Here is an 18,762-nt window from a genome sequence, read left to right as displayed (position 1 = left end):
CATCAGGGATGTGCACGGAACCGTGGCTGGGCGGTTCGAAGGCGGCAGGGCTGCCTCTTTAAGGGTGGGGGAGGGTGCACTTACCCCTCCCACCACTTTCCCCCCACCGGCGCTCGTTACTGTTAAAAGCCTTCAGGGCGGAAGCATACCTCCCTGCCGCCCCGTTGCCCTTATCGGCTGGAAGTGGCCGGAAGTACGGGGTGCGTGTGCGCCCGTCATGTGTGCGCGCACCTATCTGCCATGCACATATGCGACAGGTGCACGTGCGCCTGCTACCTCCGGCCACTTCCGGCCGAGGAGGGCAATGGGGCGGCAGGGAGGTATGCTCCTGAAGGCTTTTAACAGTAACGAGCGCCGGCGGGGGGAAAGCGGTGGGAGGGGTAAGTGCACCCTCCCCTGCCCTTAAAGAGGCACCCGCGCTTCCTTCGAACTTCGAACCGGCCCCGTGTTTGAACCTGTTTGGAGGCCCAAAAAGGGCCTCCAAACAGGTCCATGCACATCCCTAAAAGACATCAGTGGTGGCAGAAATGAATGCAACTTCTTCTGGATAGAGAAACAATGAAGGCTAGTGAGGCACAGAGCAGAAGTAGTGGTAGGTGGGAATAATCTAAAGAGAGGAGTCTAGCCAGAGAGGAAGGTGGGAAACATAAATAATGGGGTGTGTGGTAGGGTAAAACAGTGGTAGTGGCATCAGGACTGCTTCATATGCTACAGTTTTCCTAAAGCTGAGTATTCTGTACTTGCTTATATATATGCATATATAGGAGAGCTGGTCTTGTGGTAGCAAGCTTGACTTGTGCCCCTAGCTAAGCAGGGTTTGCCCTGGTTGCTTTTGAATGGGAGACTACATGTGAGCACTGTAAGATATTCCCCTGAGGGGATGGAGCTGCTCTGAGAAAAGCATCTAGGTTCCAAGTTCCCTCCTTGGCATCTCCAAAATAGGGCTGAGAGAGATTTCCTTTTGAGAGATATTTTTACTCCTGGCACCCACAGAGCCTTGTGGTTTTCTTTGGTAGAATACAGGAGGGGGTTATCATTGCCTCCTCCTGCACAGTATGAGATGATATCTTTCAGCATCTTCCTATATCGCTGCTGCCAGATATAGTACTAGCGGGGATTCAAACCGGCAACCTTCTGCTTGTTAGTCAAGCATTTCCCTACTGTGCCACTTAAGCTGCTGCCAATCTGTATAGACAATACTGAGCTAGTTATACCAATGGTCTGTCTCAGTATACGGCAGCTTCCTATGTTCCTATTTATGGGAAAGCTGACATTTTGCTGCGGCTGTGTATTTTTCCTTTGGGTGTAGAGAAACTATAACCTGAGTGATGTTCTTTAGCCTAGAAGCCTGTTAACCAATTTTACAAATACTTTTGAAATTGATACTAGAAAGAAAACTCTATGTGGAACAGAACTGAAATGTGGGACAGAACTGAAAAAAACTTTTTAAAAAGATGTTTCCCTTAATGCTGTACCAGCTCCACACTATTCGTACTCGCTCCAATTCAATGGCAGTAATAACGGGTTGTTTTAGGAGTAACTTGATGGAATAAGGTGGGTGTTTTATGAACAAGAAAATGTTGGTTGTGGTGCAGAGTGGCAGCGTGCTGAGCCTTCTGCGAGTCTGCCTGTGCCCTTGTGTTGCCTTCAAGCATTGTTCCTAGGACTTGGCATGCTGGCTGGGAATCAGGGGTGTATGGAGTTTTTACCTGATCTTTCAGTGGCGAGCATGATTCAAGCTCCCCCTAAAGGTCAGCTTTATGTCTTTCAGTCTTTGTTTCCTCCCCGCACCCGCCACCAAACCTAAGCTGTTATTACTGGAGAGGTATTTTTAGTTCTAATCCCCAGCTTACTACTCAGCCTTTAAAACACCTTAATTATATTCTGCCAAGGAAGAAGAATAGACTAGTTGCAGGCTAAAATTGTGGCGATAACAAAGTCACAGCCCTGCCTTGGAGATGAGGCCTCTGAGGGAGTGACTGGTGGTTTGGTGACTCTCAGGGGCAGTGCTTTATCTTAAAGGGGGTGATGCCACATGACCTTCTCAGTAGTAAATATGAAGGAATAGTGCTGAGATACTCTATGTGTCACTTCTGCTAGTTGTAGCTTTGTATGTATCCATGATTGTTACTGCCTTGCAAAAGGTTGTATTGGCCTATCTGCTTCACATGACTGTTAATCATCTGCAGCCCAAAGGCAGGTGGTGGTGGGAACAAATCTGTAGGAAGTTTCTCTGCCTAGTCAGCTATAGGTCATTCTGACTTGGCACAGGTGACCAGGTACGTGGCTGTTTACACACTTGATTTGTTCCCCCAAGCAAAGGCTCTATGTGTCTCATCCAGGGCCATAGAAGTGATGCCATCCTTCTAGAGTTTGGGTGACTTTGTAGTATAAATTATAGAGGGAGCCAGTGGATAGAGCTACATCTGGCCCTCTGCAACCCCCCCCCCCCCAGTTAGCTCAAGCTGCTAATCATCCCATTAAGCATTCCCTATACACCTCAGCCTCTTTCTGCTATGGAAGCCAAGACATAAGCCAGCATGGTCTTGTGGTTGGAATGTTTGGGTTTAGGACCAACTACACATTCCATTAAGCACAATATTGAACTTGGTGTACTTGGTCCCCCCCCCCCCCATGGCAGCCAAAGGGAAATGGCAATCAGGCTCAGATTCAGAACTGCCACTGGGAGCAGTGTTCCCTCTAAGGCGTGTGCCCGCTCACAAGTTTTGGATGTCCACACAGTTCATTTTCTATCCCGCTCAGGTTGAATCCAGAAGGCTCCATTCTGAATGCAGGTGTGTGCACACTGCCTTGATACTGCCTCTCAGAACAAAACTCATTCCGCACAGAGATGAAAAAAATTAGAGGGACCACTGACAGGGAGGCAGCCCTTAGCCAGGGAGACCCAGGTTTCAGTCCAGCTCAGCCATCTGACCCCATGATAGCTTCCAGTTACAAAAAGCAATCAGCCCATTATGCACCTAGGTTCCAGTTGCCATATGATCATGGAGTTCATTGGGTGACCTTGGACCAGTCTCACACTCTCAGCCTAACATACATCACAGGCTAACATAACTCATAAGGGTGTAGTGGAGCAAAAAATGGGAGGGGAGCAACAATTGCCCGCCTGAACTCCCTGAAGGAAGGCTAGAATTAAAATGTAATAAATAAATGAGAAAAGGGCTCTTTCATACTGTGCGGCCCCCATGCTGTGAATAGCAGTGTGGGCTCTGTCATAGTTCTCCCTTTATGTACATTCTCTCTTCACTCCCAGGCACCAAACAAGAGTGGATTGCTGTTCTTGTCAAAATATAGTTCTGTTTTAAAATGAGTTGCTAACCAAGACTATGAGGATTATGAAAAGCAAATAGATTGGAACTACAAGACTCTGGCCTGTTTGCCATACAGAGGGCCCTTTCTCGCGATCAGTGAGAAGGGCTACCAGGCGTGTGGGAAGGAAGGCTGCTGAAACTGACCTCCCCCGTAGACTATCATTGGGGCCGTGTTGGGCGCATGAATCATGTGCCCTGATGGACACCAGCTGCCCCTGCAGAGCAGAGGTCCAGGGGCTGGGACACAAATAGCCGGTGCTGACACACGAGCAGTTAGATGGTGGTTAAGTGCACATGTGCGCCCACTACTACAAATGAATATTTATATACCACACTTCAATCAAAGTTCTCAAAGCAGTTTACATAGAAAAATAACCTCTGCTAACTGGCGAACTTCTTTGGCAGGTTTGCCGCCAAGGTGCCACTGGTATCAGGACTGATCCTGGCAGTTGTTATGCACAGCCTAGCCTAGGCTGGGTGTCCGTAGCCCAGCTGCGTGTGGCAACAGATTCACTGTATGCTGCATTTTTTGTTGTAGCAAACTTCTGCAGCAGTTAAAGTGGAAACATAGGAATCAACATCTCACATATTACCAGTACTAAAATACAGTGACTTAAGTGTGAATGGTGGTGATGGAGGAGGTGAAATATACCACTTTGATGAACGTTTGCATTCTCCTTCTTGACGCTGCTACCTGGTTTATTCTGTTGTCCATTTGCCCGTGACTGTTCAGAGTGTATTTTGAGACCGATCAGGGGACCAATCCACAAAATAATAAACATATGAAACCTGCATGAGTGAAGAACTGAGCATTTAGCCCAGCTCTGGCAAGGTTATAAATTATGCTGCATAGGGCCAGGTGATTAATGTATATCGTGATGCAGATCATGTCCTCTTCATGATGCACCTGAGATCTGCTGTGGCCCTTAGAAATGGAAGCCCCTGTGAGACTTCAGCATAGTATTGGTTGTGCACTGGCATGATCCATTGCTATCAGGAGTCCAGGGCTCACTGTGACCAGAATGATGTGAGGGATATAGAAATGGTGCCCTGCTAATTATTAACATATTGTGCAAAGGGGAGCAGATGGTATGTATGACATAAATATTTATCAGCATATTTTCTTTAAATATAAATCAGAAGTGACAATTAATTACACCAAAACCAGAAGGAGTAAATCTTAATGACAAGAAAACATTCACAGCTGTCTCTGAAGCTGTGAAATCTGAAGAAAAGGACTCTGGGCTTCAGGGGCCAGTAGTTAAAGTGAGGACAGTATTTACTACCTATAAATCCACAAGGACACTTTTGAGTTATGGACTGCTGAAGTATAATTGACACCAAGCTTCAATTACATTCTTTCCTGAGCCCTTGCCAAAGTGCCCTGAGGGCTCTTAGAATCACGGATGCTGTGTGAAGTGTTTGGACTTCAAGGGGAGGGAAGGCATCATTCTAAAACTTCCTGTTCTAAAACTTCCTCACCGTAGTCACAAAACTTTCCCTAGGTCAAGGGTGGGGGGAGTTTGACCTTTTCCAGATATAACTATAACCAGTGCTGATTTTCAGACTACCTAGCGTATTGGGGTCTTGAAGGCTAATTGTCTTGTGGGGACTGGGAGAGAAAGGACTAGATCTGAAAGGCTCTGAGCAGGGGAAATGAGGAGAAAGATATTTCACAGAGAAATTCCAAAAACTGGATTTCCTTTAAGGGCAGTTTTCCATATTTGGGTCCTGAAAGCCTCAGCTGACACATACACCAACCTTAATGGCTTTGTGGCCCAGCTACAAGTTACATTAAATGTATAGTTTGGCGCTGTGTGTGTGTGTGTTTGTGTGCAATATTAAAAACAGCTTGGAGTGGTCCTCTGGTAGGGCAGCTGACCAGGACCAGGAATGCAGCAAAGAGGGGAGATTTAGCCCATTCCTTTCACGTCACAGTCCCTATTTTATCTATCTATCTATCTATCTATCTATCTATCTATCTATCTATCTATCTATTTATTTTATTCTTTTTGTATACCGCCCTTCCAAAAATGGCTCAGGGCAGCTTATGCAGATAAATAATAAATAAATAGATAAGATAAGATAAGATAAGATAAGATAAGGTGGCTCCCTGTCCCCAAAGGGCTCACAGTCTAAAAAGAAACATAAGATAGACACACCAGCAACAGTCACTGGAGGTACTGTGCTGGGGGTAGATAGGGAATCATGTCTCCAAAGCTCCTATTACCATGGGACAGACACTTCCATTGATTCCAATGACTAATAGCAGCTTCAGACTGGTCATTTTTGTTGGGATTGCAGCACATGGGGAAAGCATGCACATTGTGGCCCTTAGCATTTAAAACAGCATGTAGTTTGCCCTTCTCAGCTGGGGAATGAAGCCAGCCTGCTGCATGGTCTTGAACTGAGGTCTATGTCAGACTTGGCTCCTGAGGCAACCAGTAACACTGAGACATCCATCTTGTCAACTAGGATAAAATGTGAACTCGAGCAGTTGAAAGGAGGATTATTTTGTTTATTTGTTTGTTTGTTTATTGATTGTTAAATGTATGTACCGCCTTTCATTCAAACAATCCCAAGGTGGTTTACAGCAAAATTTAAAAACAAGATTGTAAAAAAAGCACAATTAAAATATTAAGCTAAAAATATAAAACAAATCTGATTAAAAAATTAAAACAAAAGCATAAAAGCAATACAGAGTACAACGAGAAGCAGCAGAGACAATCAAATAAAAGCCTGGGCAAAAAGCCAAGATTTTACACTCTTTCTAAAAGCTGTGATGGAGACTGAGGAGTGAATAGCCACCGGGAGAGCATTCCAGAGTCTGGGGGCAGCAACAGAGAAGGTGCACAACAACCAAGCCTCGTGCATGCACAACAACCAAGCCTCCCTCATTGTCGGCACCCAGAGCAGAGCCCCCTCAGACGACCTCATCAAGTGGGCAGCAACCCTTGGGAGCAGGCGGTCCCTCAGGTATCCTGGACCCAAACCATTAAGGGCTTTAAAGGTCAAAACCAGCATCTTGAATTGGACCTGGAAACAAACTGGTAGCCAGTGCAGCTCTTTCAGAATGGGTGTGATGTTCTCCTACTGGGCAGCTCCGGATAAAACCTTAGCCGCCGCATTTTGCACTAGCTGCAGTTTCCGGATATTCTTCAAGGGCAGCCCGAGGTAGAGCACGTTATAGTAATCCAGCCATGACATGACTAAAGCATGGGTAACCGTGGCCAGATCTGCCTTCTCGAGAAAGGGACGCAACATTATACTCAACATCTTGCCTGTGAGGCCCAACAGATGATCTTGCTTTATTTTGTTCGACCTTTCTCCATTCTGAAACTGAGAATGCCATCCCTATTGCCTGGACATTGTTCCAACAAACCCAGCACAAAAGAACTTTGTGAGATCTCCCCCACACCCCATATCCTTTAAGGCTGTTCACACAAGCTGCTCTATCAGGATTGAAGCCGATCCTGGTGCTGCCCCACCAGGTAGCGTGCCCAGGTACTCCGTTGTGTGTGTGTGTGTGCGCGCGCGCGCTAGTGGCGTGCAGGGATCTGGCATCTGCTGGTTCAAAGGGGGGGATATCTTTAAGGATGGGGGAGGGTGCTCTTACCCCTCCTGCTATGTTTCTGCGAATAGCACTGTCTTTTAAAATGGGCTGGTGGGGTGACAGTGTACCTCCTTGCCGCCCCAGTGCTCCTCGGAGCAGAAGTGCTTGGTGCGCGTGTCACACACTCACACCGGGCACTTCTGGCCACTTCCGGTCTGAGTAGGCATTGTGGCGGCCTTTTTGTTTACCATAGGGCTTTTAAAAAGGAAAACTCAGAACTGCACAAAGGTGTGTGAGTGTATTTTGTGTACACAGCATGTCCTGCAACAGCAAACCTGTGTGCATCTTTCAGTCTGTGCCCACATGGTTTGTTGCCGACTTTCACGTTCCATGGCATTTAGAAGCCTACACGGAATGGAAGAGAATCCTCAGAACGAGGAATTTGATGGCACTGTTGCAGAAGAGTGTTGCACTCATTGGTGAAGACTGTGCGGAGTAGCAGTGGAATCTGCAGGAAGTGTCTTTGGCAAGGGGAGGAGAAATGGGTATGTTAGATTAGGGTCTGTAGGAACTTTAATCCAACATGGATTGGATTAGTTGGATTGCCTCTGCTAACTGGGCAAAGAGACACCTTTTTAATGTGGTGATTCTCTTTATTTAGCGGTGGGGGCGGGGAGTAACTGGCCCTATCCACCCCCCGTGCAGTACCTCCAGTGACTGTTGCTGGTGTCTGTCTTATATTTCTTTTTAGTCTGTGAGCCCTTTGGGGACAGGAATATTTACTTATTTATTATTTCTCTATGTAAACTGATTTGGAAACTTCTGTTGAAAAGTGGTATATAAACATTTGTTGTTGTCTCGGTTCTGAAGGACCCTCGACTCCTCATGTTACTTTTCAGTCACTTTTTATATCCTTAAGTTTTGCAATGATTTGAATTTTTGGACGCCACAAATATTATTTTAGAAATTGACTTTTTCTTTTTAGAACTGCATGTTTTGTGTCTGGATGCACATTTTTAAAAAGCCCTGGTTTACTTTCCCTCTCTAGTTCTTACTTCATGCTCAGCTCCTGTAATTCCATCATTATCACTACCGCTATATCTTACTTGTTAAATGTTCACTGGTTGATCATTATTCCTAGGACATTATTACAAGTAAATATGGTTTTGTAATATTTTGAAAGCAGTTAATTGACTAGATTATTATACTTTTCTGTTATTGCTGGGTTGTGAATTGCAAGTAGTGCAGAACAATGAAAGATGGATTACAAGCCTCCTGAGACACATATTTCTGAACCCAAAAATGAGAATGTTAAGCAATGCAGAGTTCATTATGTCCCAGCCTAGCAGCCTGCATTCTGGCGGAGCCTTTTAAGATCCCTGTAGTATGGAAGCTCTTGGCGGCAGGGAGTTAAAATGTACATTGAAATAGGGTAACTAAACCACACAGTGTCCTTAGCAAGGTAAGTATGTAGCCCCTAAGTTGCAGCGCTGTTTTCCAGTTTGCTGATCAGATGAGAGTATGACATAGGAGTAATTACAGAGGGAATAAGAGGTGTACCCTCCTCCAGATTTAGAAGTGGGGGCTCTGCATTGCTTCATTCCCTTCCTTCAACTTTCCTACCCCTCTTCACAGTCACCACAGCTTAATTTGAAGGAGGTGGTAGGGGCAGAATTTGCAGCCATCTAAAGCCTGATTCCTTATGCAGAATCAATATGTTCTGCTCTAATGCTTCTGTGACAGAGGTTGCCTTCTACTTGGGGGCAGAGCTCAGAGTGCCCAAATTAATGGTGGAACAGGATGGCTGTTATAATAAATGTGTGGCAGTTAGGATTTCAGTCAGTACAGCTTTTCTTTCCCAAGCAGCACTGACATATGACCAGCTGCACCTGCCAGATGCACTCTTCTACATACGGTAGCTATTAAAGGTACAGGGGAGTTGCTCTTAGCATTTGCAGAAGGGAGAGGCCATGTCTCAGTAGTTTTTGCATGCAAAATGTTCCAGCTTCAATCCCTGGCACCACCAGGTAAAGCAGAGAAACCCCCTTGTCTGGAATCCTTAATGAATCCTAAAATACCAGTTGGTGTATATAGTTCTGAGCTAGACAGCCTGACTTACTGTAACTCAGCTTCATGTGTTCAAATTTAGTTTCAAGTTATACCCATAGGACATGGCATTCTACCACATGACATTTTCAAAGATTAGATATGAATTGTGTTGAGAAGAATGGTGAAGGAACCTCAGTTAAGCTATCTTCATGACAGAGGAGTTTGCTACTCTTCCAGTTAATGTCTTCATTAGTCATCCCCAACAGAAGAGGAACAGTATATGAATACGACAAATATTTATGCAGGCTATTCCCACGGGCAGCAAAAATCAGGCTAGGAGAGCCTAGCCCAATTTTTGCTGCTTGTGTAAACCACCAGGCTCGCAGGCAAGCCCAGGCTAGCCCGCTTAGGTAGCCCACCATTAAACCAGGTTTGTGGAGCGAGTGCTCCACAAACCCGATTTTTAAAATCACGTAGCCGCTTGTAAGCCACCGGGCCCACCTGCGAGCAGACTGCTGCTCGTGTGTGGGGAGAGCGGGCTTAGCCTGCTCTCTCCACAAACTCCCTAGCGGCTCTTCTCACTAATCATGAGAAGCGCCTCATATACTGCTTTTCAACAGAAGTCCTCAAAGCGGTTTACATAGATATGAATAAATTAAATTAAATTAAATTAAATGGCTCCCTGCCCCCGAAGGACTATCTGTCTATCACCAATAACAGCCACTGGAGGGGTGCTGGGGATGGAAATGGCCGGTTGCTCTCCCCCTGCTAAATATAAGAGCATTGCCACTTTAAAAAGGTGCCTCTTTGCTCAGTTAACAGGGGTCAGTAACTTGTATTTAAGAAGGACAAACATATAAAGCTATTGCATATCAAGTTAAAACATGGGTTCACCTAGCCCACTGCTGTCTACTTGACTGTCCAGGGTCACTTAAACAGGGGATCTTTCCCATCACCTTCTATCTGATCCTTTAAACAGAGATGCCAGAGTTTGAACTTGAGACTTTTTACATGCTAATGAAGAGAAGAAAAACCCTTGTAGCACGTTTTATATGTGCCTTCTCATTCCAGCCCAAACGTTTTCACAAAGCACATTCAGTAATAAGAATCTTAAATTGAAGATAACCTATTAACAAGGCAATGATGCACCAAAAGCCAACATAACTGTTTTCCTCTTCTGAAGTGTCATATTTGCTTTTAAACTTGCTGATTAAAATACAGCAGCCAGAGGAATATAAACATTCCCACTGAGAGCAAAATAGCTTCTGCCTTCAGACACTTACATGTAACTTGACGGGAGTGCTGCATGGAACAAACCACCTACACGCATTGTTTCAGCAAGATGGAGGGAACATTATTCATTTAAAATAGCAGTGAGCCCTGGGACTAATGCCAACTGTTTTTGAGCAAGCAATTCTGTTTGCTTTGATTTTTAAATCAGTAAATCATATGAATTACACCAGAGGCTACCATACCAAGGGCCTTCTCAAACCTGGAGCCAGCTCTGGAGGAACAGCCACTGGAGGAATGGTGTGCTAAAGTTGATCAGGGCCACTTGCTCTCCCCCTCCTAAATATAAGGGAATTACCACTTCAGAAGTTGCCTCTTTGCCTAGTTACTTCCTTATTGTTATTTACAAAGCCTTTGTATTTAACCTGCCGGTATCCATACCCCCAGGATAACTTTGGGATGCATTGTGACAACCTCAAAACCCAATACTTCCTTTTCATTGTAGGACTAATAACACATTGATGCATTTTGATGTGCAAATTTCATTATGGCTAAACATGGAAAGGATGACTACATCTATTCCGCCTACCATGTCCACAAATCCAGTATAGGAACCAATGCCACAATGGTCCTCCCACACCTCAGCCTTAAGAGGCAATATAAACACCTATTGGGATGCAAGAAAAGAGAGGCAATTAAGGCCATTTGGTCATGGCTTATCCAGGCGGTCAGAGCAAAGGACTCAGCTATGTTCTGGCGCATTACAACCAACTCCACTGGAAATGGCTTGGCTCAGTTAGGCACCCATATCCCATCAGAGATCTGAGAAATGCACTTTCAGAAACTGTATAAAGACCCCACTGCAAAAGATGGCTCCCCTATAACAAATGTAGAGGACTTGCCACCCGGTGTAGAGATGGCCACCGGTCTCTATGGCTGAGTCTCTCATTTCTCAAGCCAGAGCACGGAAGGCCCCTGGGGAAGACCTTATCCCCCTTGAGCTTATAAAAATAATATTAAGTGGTGGGCCCCAATCTTGGCCTTGCTCTTTACTTACATTGACTCTCATGGCTGTATTCCCAAGGACTAGGGGATGGCAATTATCATCCCCATATTCAGAAAAGGAAGAAGGGATGACGCCACCAACTATAGGCCAGTCAGCTTGCTTAACACCATCAGCAAGCTTTATGTAAGACATCTACATGGAAAACTAAAGGACTGGCTAGACGAAGAAAATTTGCTTGCAGAGGAGCAAGCAGGTGTTAGGGAGGGTAGATTCACAACTGATCAATGCCTGGTGCTTCAGCACTTCATTGAAAAATATTCTTCCAACAACTCAGCCTCCCTTTACATCAAGCAAGAATGCATCCTGGCCCCACTCTTTTTCCACTTTTACATTAGTGACATGGTAGGACACCTTAGTAGCCCAGACTTTCACCCTCCTAAACTGGTGGATAGAAGCATTTCCTCGCTGCTCTATGCTGACGATGCTGCAAGTGTCTCTAGGACCCTGAGAGGCCTCAGAAGAGTGTTGGCAGCTCTGGCTCAGTACTGTAAGAATGCCAACTAGAGATAAACTATGAACAAACTAAAAGTTATGGCTTTCACCAGAAGACCCAAGACACATCCCTAGAGTATAAAGGTTGAACAGGTTGCTTGTTTCAAATATCTGGGAGTGGCCCTACATGCCTCTGGCTCAAGAAAGGCCCACTGTGACCATTTCGCCCTCACCACTCAGAGGAGTTCCACCGCCATTCTAAAATTCCTATGGACTAGAAGGGGCTAATACATACCTGCAGTACTCAAATTATTTGAGGCCAACAGGTTGGCACAACTCCTCTATGGTGCCTAATTGGCGCAACTCCTCTATGGTGCCCTTTTGGAGCAGAGTGTAGTCCAAATTTCTAAGACTGGCCCTCCAAGTGCCTCACTATGTCTCAAATGCCGCCCTACACTTGGAAATGGGCATAATAAAGGTAGAGGCCAGATTGTGGTTGTCCATTCTTCACCTCTGGCTTAAATTATCCCTCAACCCTCAGGGCCTGGCCCCTCTGACCCTACAGGGCAATTTTCAATCTTTCTGGAAAAGGGCCTTGTGGACTAAATTGTTGCTCCTGGGCTTTCCCCCCTCCCTTGCTATGGACTGTGACCAGGTGAAAGCAGTCATCAAACAGAGGATAATGGACACTGAGTGCCAGGCTGACCTAGGCATGGTACCAACCTTCCTGTACTTAGAAAGGCACAGATACTCTGCCTCAACCGCCACGTACCTATCACAGCTGGAAATCCCAAGCCACAGAAGGGCTTTTACCCTTGCCCGTTGTCATTCCTTTCCCTCCGCTATACTGCAAGGCAAATACTGAAAGATCCCAATTGCAGAGAAACTTTGTCCCTGTGACACTGGGAGGTAGAAACCACAGAACATGTACTCCCTCTTTTGCCCCTTTTATGTACAGTTTTATAGTATTAGAGTAGTAATTTTAAAGTAATATAGTTTTATGGTTCCATAATTTGTTTTTATCATTTTGAATCATGCTCTACTGTTCTATCTTTTGCTGGTCTTGGGCCATAATAAAGATGATTGATTGACTACATTCTAGAGCTCCAAGCTCTGTGAGCAAGGGTTGTACCACAAGCATTCACATCATGGTGCTCCAGGGATGCTGTTCCATTGTGCAGAATTCCATGTGTACATCAGAGCCCCTTTGTGCATATCGGAGCTGTCAGAATAGCATGAATTTGTGTAGTGCTTTTAAAAATAAATGGCTGCACATACAAATACACTTATATATAAATTTAAACCGATTAAAATAAAGTGCCAAAAAATAGCAAATACCAGACTTGGGTGGCTCTTTTTCTGTCACAATATGCAGTGTTGGCTTGAAATTCAGTAACTGAAATCAAGGCCCTGGAAGTACTTCCAGCAGAAACTTCAAAATGTTGGTCTCATAATTATATTTTCAGTGCCATCACCCTGAGCCTGGTTTTATGAGATGAATAAAACACCACTTAACCCAATGTTTTCATTTTTATACTCTATAGCTGATTTGGGGTGTTGTTTTTTTTAATGCCAACACAGTTTTGGCATTTATTAAAATTAGCATGAGACAAGCACAACATAGTTTCTTCTAAATAATTAATCTTCTGAATACTTTCCAGTGTGTTGGTTGATTCCTTACAAATATGTTCTGCTGCAGGGGTGTAGCAAAGTTGGAGTGCGTTGTGGGATAAAAATATGAAGATGGGCCCCTGCTGCCCCTTCCACCTCTTTCAGAGAGGCATCAAGCTGTCACCCAGCTGGCACCCACTGTCCCTCATTGGCCCAGGGACATCTGTCTCCCCATCATTCAACTTTAGCTGTGCCCCTGATGTAAATTCTTTAGTTGACACATTCAGCTTAAGTAAGTAATCCTAGAGTCATTTGTTGTCTCTTAAGGGAGGGCCACAATCCACGATACAATGCATACACCTCATGGATCACAGGCAACGTGGATCACAGCAGGAATTGGGTGGGGGGAGCTTGGTGGAGTGGAAGTGTGTCTCATGGTTGTTTTTGCCTTTCAGTTATCCATACCTCAGGGTTGAGTCACCTGTAAAAATATCATGTAGCTATGGGAGCAAAACACAGTTACCATGCTCATGTGCGTTCCAATAAGTCATCAACAGTGAGAAACCAGCAATCAAAGTCCCATGAGCTTATGTGGGCAGATTTGCACAGAATTGTGCCTTACAGTGTGTTCAAATGCTAGCTGATGGGAACGTGGCATTCTTTTTAGGTAGCAGCTGTACATCAAATCTTCATGTGTACCTAAAACAAGGAAAGATAAGCCCATGATGGCTTTATGGGACACCACTGTATACCTGCCAATATTTTGTATACACTTCTTTTTTGTTGTCTTTAAAAGGGGTTCATGGGGTTCAACATTATTTTTAATTAAGGGGTATGTATCATTCATATAATGAGGAGGAAAGGTAGGCAGCCCATAAGGAAATCCACAACTTGACTTCCAACAATTTTTAGATCCTTTTACTGCTCCTCAAAAGCCACATCCACGCCACAGCTCTGTTTCTATAAAGTGCTATATAAATTATGCATATAGAGTACATTCCATTATGGAGAAAAAGTAGGAAGACATTTAATATTATCAAGAGCAACAACCTTTTCCTGTTTCACTTCACTGAAATGGGAGAGTTAAGACTGTTCTTATTGCTTTTATTTTATTGCTGCCTGTTTTGTTTTTAGATCCTTGCAGCAGTAAACCTCTCCCTCTTGTTTTCAACAAAGTGGTATCAGAACAGTATAGTAGTATGCAGCAATAGGCACTATGGATATTGTAAGGCTATTCTCACAAGCAGCCTAATCCAGACTAAGGAAGCCTAGCCTGTGTTAGGCTACTCATGTGCAGCGCCAGGATCAAGGCCAATCCCAGCACTACCCCCTTGCCTAACCCTACTTTTAACCCTGGCCTTTAGCAAGCATGTATGCTTGTGCTGCGCACAGCCCGAGCACACACAGGGTCAGGTGCCTAGAGTGCCCCACTCCTGAGGAAATCCCCCAATGCACCATGCTCATCGCGAGGTGCGTTGTGGGATTCCTGGAGCCCGGGACAATGAGTCCAGGCTGCCAGAGATCCACACTGCATGGAGCCCCACTGATTGTGTGGATGCACAAGCTGCACACCACATGGACGATGACCAGTTGTCTGGGGGGTGGAGAGGTAAGCTTGGCCTTTCGTTCTTCCCACCCATGTCAGTTGGTTGTGTGCACAACCTCTGTGTGTCAGGGCAGAAGGAGAGAGAGCAATGGAACAGACCCAGGGAACACCCAGCCTTTAGAAGCAAAAGTATTTGTGCGAGGGGGAGGGGGAGGGGAGACTTGCTGGTCAAGAGGAGTGCACTGCAGCAAGGCATGTGCATTTGTTTTCAAAATGAATGTAAATGAAAACCAATACATCTCATTCATTTTCATCCATTTTGCACTGAAAATAAATGGAAAAATAAAGCAAAAGTGAGAGAATGAACATAAGTGCCTCATTCCAACTCTTCATAAACAAAGAAACCAGTAATGCCTAGGCAATTTTTGTCCTGTAGCAGTTGTGCCCCTCCTCTAGCAAGGCCTCCATCTCAAAGAGGCAGAATCTCTAGCACCGCTCCGTGAGGTTCCTGATGGCTCATTTTGAGTTGACACTCCCCAAGCCTCCCTTGCTCATCCCCTTGGCTGCAGTCCAAATATGTGCTTATCTTGGTCCCAGGTTCTGCCAAGTTATAAGGCAAGAAGTTTCAAGTCATGGTTAATGATACTATTGCACTCAGCTGGGAAGTTCCCTCAGCCAGAATTGATTGATTGATTAAGTGCCGACAAGTCAGTGTCGACTCTTAGCGACTACATAGATAGATTCTCTCCAAGATGATTTGTCTTCAACTTGGCCTTTAAGGTCTCTCAGTGGTGCATTGATTGCTGTCGTAATCAAGTCCATCCACCTTGCTGCTGGTCGTCCTCTTCTTCTCTTTCCTTCAACTTTTCCCAGCGTGATGGACTTCTCAAGGGAGCTGGGTCTTCGCATAATGTGTCTGAATTATGATAGTTTGAGCCTGGTCATTTGTACCTTGAGTGAAAATTCTGGATTGATTTGTTATGTGATCCATTTGCTTGTTTTCCTGGCTGTCCATGGTATCCTCAAAAGTCTTCTATTACTACTACTGCTACGACTACTACTACAGACATTTATATACCGCTCTTCAACCAAAGTTCTCCAAGCGGTTTACATAGAAAAAACAAACACATAAATAAGATGGTCCCCTGACCCCAAAGGTCTCACGATCTAAAAAGAAACATAAGGTAAACACCACAACAGCCACTGGAGGGATCCTGTTCTGGGGTTGGATAGGGCCAGTTCCTCTCCCCGTGCTAAATATAAGAGAATCACCACTTTAACAGGTGTCTCTTTGCTCAGTTACCAAAGCACCAAAAATTCTCCAGCACCAAATTTCTAAAACGTCAATACTACTTCTATCTTGGTTCTACAAAGTGTAGCTTTCGCATCCATAGAGCGTTACGAGAAAAACCATTGTCTGGATTATTCTAATCTTTGTAGGTATAGACATGTCACGGAATCTAAATATGCTTTCCATGGCCTTCATTGCAACCCTACCAAGTGCTAGTCTGCGGTGTATTTCATGACTGCTGGATCCTTCATTGTTAATGGTTGATCCTAAAAGGCAGAAGCTATCCACCATTTCAATGCCTTCATTATCAATTCTGAGGCTGGTTGCTGTACCCGTTGTCATTAGTTTAGGCTTCTTTACATTTACTCATAGTCCCATTTTTTCACTGTGCTCCTTGACTTTTATTACTAGAGCTTGCAGATCATTGACATTCTCAGCTATCAGAGTGGTGTCATCAATTTAGCACAGGTTATTGATGTTTCTTCCTCCAGCTTTGAAACCACGCTCATCTTCTTCCAACCCAGCTTCTCTCAGTATATGTTCAGCATAGAAGTTGAATAAATACGGAGAAAGTATACAGCCTTGTCTTATTCCTTTACCGATCTGGAACCAGTCTGTTTCACCACATTCCATCTGGACTGTGGCTTCCTGTATTCCAATGGTCGATGCAATCAAAGGCTTTTCTGTAGTCAATAAAGCACATATTGACTTCTTTTTGGTATTCTTTGGCTTTCTCAATTATCCAGGGTGCATCAGAAATTATGTTTCTTGTTCCTCACCCTTTTTTGAAACCAGCTTGAACATCCAGCATTTCCCTTTCCACGTAGGGCTCTAATCTGTGTTGGATGATCCTGAGCATTATTTTGCTAGCATGTGAAATTAGGGATATTGTGTGATAGTTTGCACAATCTGTTAAGTCTCCTTTCTTTGGTATGGGTATGTAGACTAACCTCTTCCAATCTGTTGGCCACTGTGTCATTCTCCAAATTTGCTGGTATAGTTTGGTTAGAGCCTCGACTGATTCTTCTTCTGTTGCCTGCCATATTTCTGTAGCTATTCCATCAATTCCAGTAGCCTCTGACTTGGTATTGTGCTGATCTAACTTCATCTGCTTGTTCTAGAGGTTCTTGCAAGTAGGGAATATCTTCTAGAGTACCTTGGATGTTGATGTCCCTGCTGTACAGATTTTCAGTATACTCCTTCCATCTCTGTTTGATCTTCTCTGAGTCAGTTACTATCTGTCCTTTGGCATCCTTTAACATACCAGTTTGAGGTTGGAACCTCCTTCTGAGTTCAGAGATCTTTTGGAGAACTTTCCTTGTTTTTCCGTGTGTATTTTCATCCTCAAGGTCTTTACAGATGTTGTAGTACTGCTTGTTGTCTCTTCTAACATCTTTGTGAAATTCCCTATTAAGTTCCTTCTTGAGGTCTTTATTTTCTTGACTTTGGCTTCTCTCCTCTTCTTGGCAATTTCCACCGTCTGTTCTGACATCCATTTTGCTTTCTTCTTGTGTCTTTGGCAGTCTGTTTTCACATTCGTCCTCAACAACCTCTTTGATTTCATTCCATAGTTCCTCAGGTTCCCTATCAGTGAGGTTCAGAAATTCAAAGCAGTTCCTGCTTGAAAATGTTGGGTACATTTTCAAGATCATATCGTGGAAGCTGGGTAGCTTTGTTTTTCCACTTTAGCCTGGCTTGGAGCTTGCACATGAGCAGTGATGCCCAAGATGTCAATCTGTAGTCGATTCATTTCATCTTTCACTATGTCGAGCTTTCCCATATTCATGCTTCTTACATCAGCCGCTAGATGTCCCAAAGGCTTTAATCTAACTGCATCATAAACACCATCGGTACTCTGAGAGATCCTTGGCTCTTCCTCAGTGGCATGTTGAGTACCATCCGACTTGAGGGGCCCATCTTCCAGCACGACATCAACAATCATTCTATTTTGTCTATCCATGTGGTTTTCTTGATAAAATACAGGAGTGGCTTACCATTGCCTTCTCGCGTGCAGTATGAAATGACGCCTTTGTCATTGTCACTGAAGTGATCATCCGCCTCCAGCACCTTTTTGTATCGCTGCTTCCCAATAAAGTCTGGTTACTTGAGCCCCTGGTGGCGCAGTGGTAAAACTGCTGCCCTGTAACCAGAAGGTTACAAGTTCGATCCTGACCAGGGGCTCAAGGTTGACTCAGCCTTCCATCCTTCCGAGGTCGGTAAAATGAGTACCCAGAATGTTGGGGGCAATATGCTAAAATCATTGTAAACCGCTTAGAGAGCTCCGGCTATGGAGCGGTATATAAATGTAAGTGCTACTTTAGCCGGGCAGCTAGGATGACCTTTGCACTTTGGGTGAGCCTACTGGGAGCATACCTCCCGGTGTACTTTGCTCATTCCTCCCAGGAACACACACAAACACACCGCCACAATGAGGTAGCATAGCAAGTCTTGGGGGCGGGGAGTATCTAGCCAAGGGGGGGGTGCCTAGTTGTCAGGGAGTGTCTAGCCAAGGGGAAAGTGGCAGGCAGCCACCTAGCTAAAGAAAGACTCTTCCCAGTGCTTTGGGCACTGCCCCCTCGCAGGTCATTTACCTAAAACGGCTGCAGAGCTGAGCTTTGTGGGACCCTGTTTGTTGAGTGTACTGCCTATGGT

General features: G+C 44.7%; 1 protein-coding gene across 5 annotated transcripts in view; it reads left to right on the top strand.

The window, feature by feature from the left end:
• The window catches only part of SPHKAP (SPHK1 interactor, AKAP domain containing), a 108,425-nt gene that overhangs the window by 46,636 nt on the left and 43,027 nt on the right, over positions 1 to 18,762 (top strand). The gene's annotated exons all lie outside the window — the stretch shown is intronic.

The sequence above is a fragment of the Hemicordylus capensis genome, chromosome 3 (assembly GCF_027244095.1).
Source record: "Hemicordylus capensis ecotype Gifberg chromosome 3, rHemCap1.1.pri, whole genome shotgun sequence".
In the NCBI taxonomy this organism is placed as follows: Eukaryota; Metazoa; Chordata; class Lepidosauria; order Squamata; family Cordylidae; genus Hemicordylus; species Hemicordylus capensis.
The sequence above is the reverse complement of the archived record's forward strand: the minus strand, read 5'-3'. Positions and strand labels throughout refer to the sequence as shown.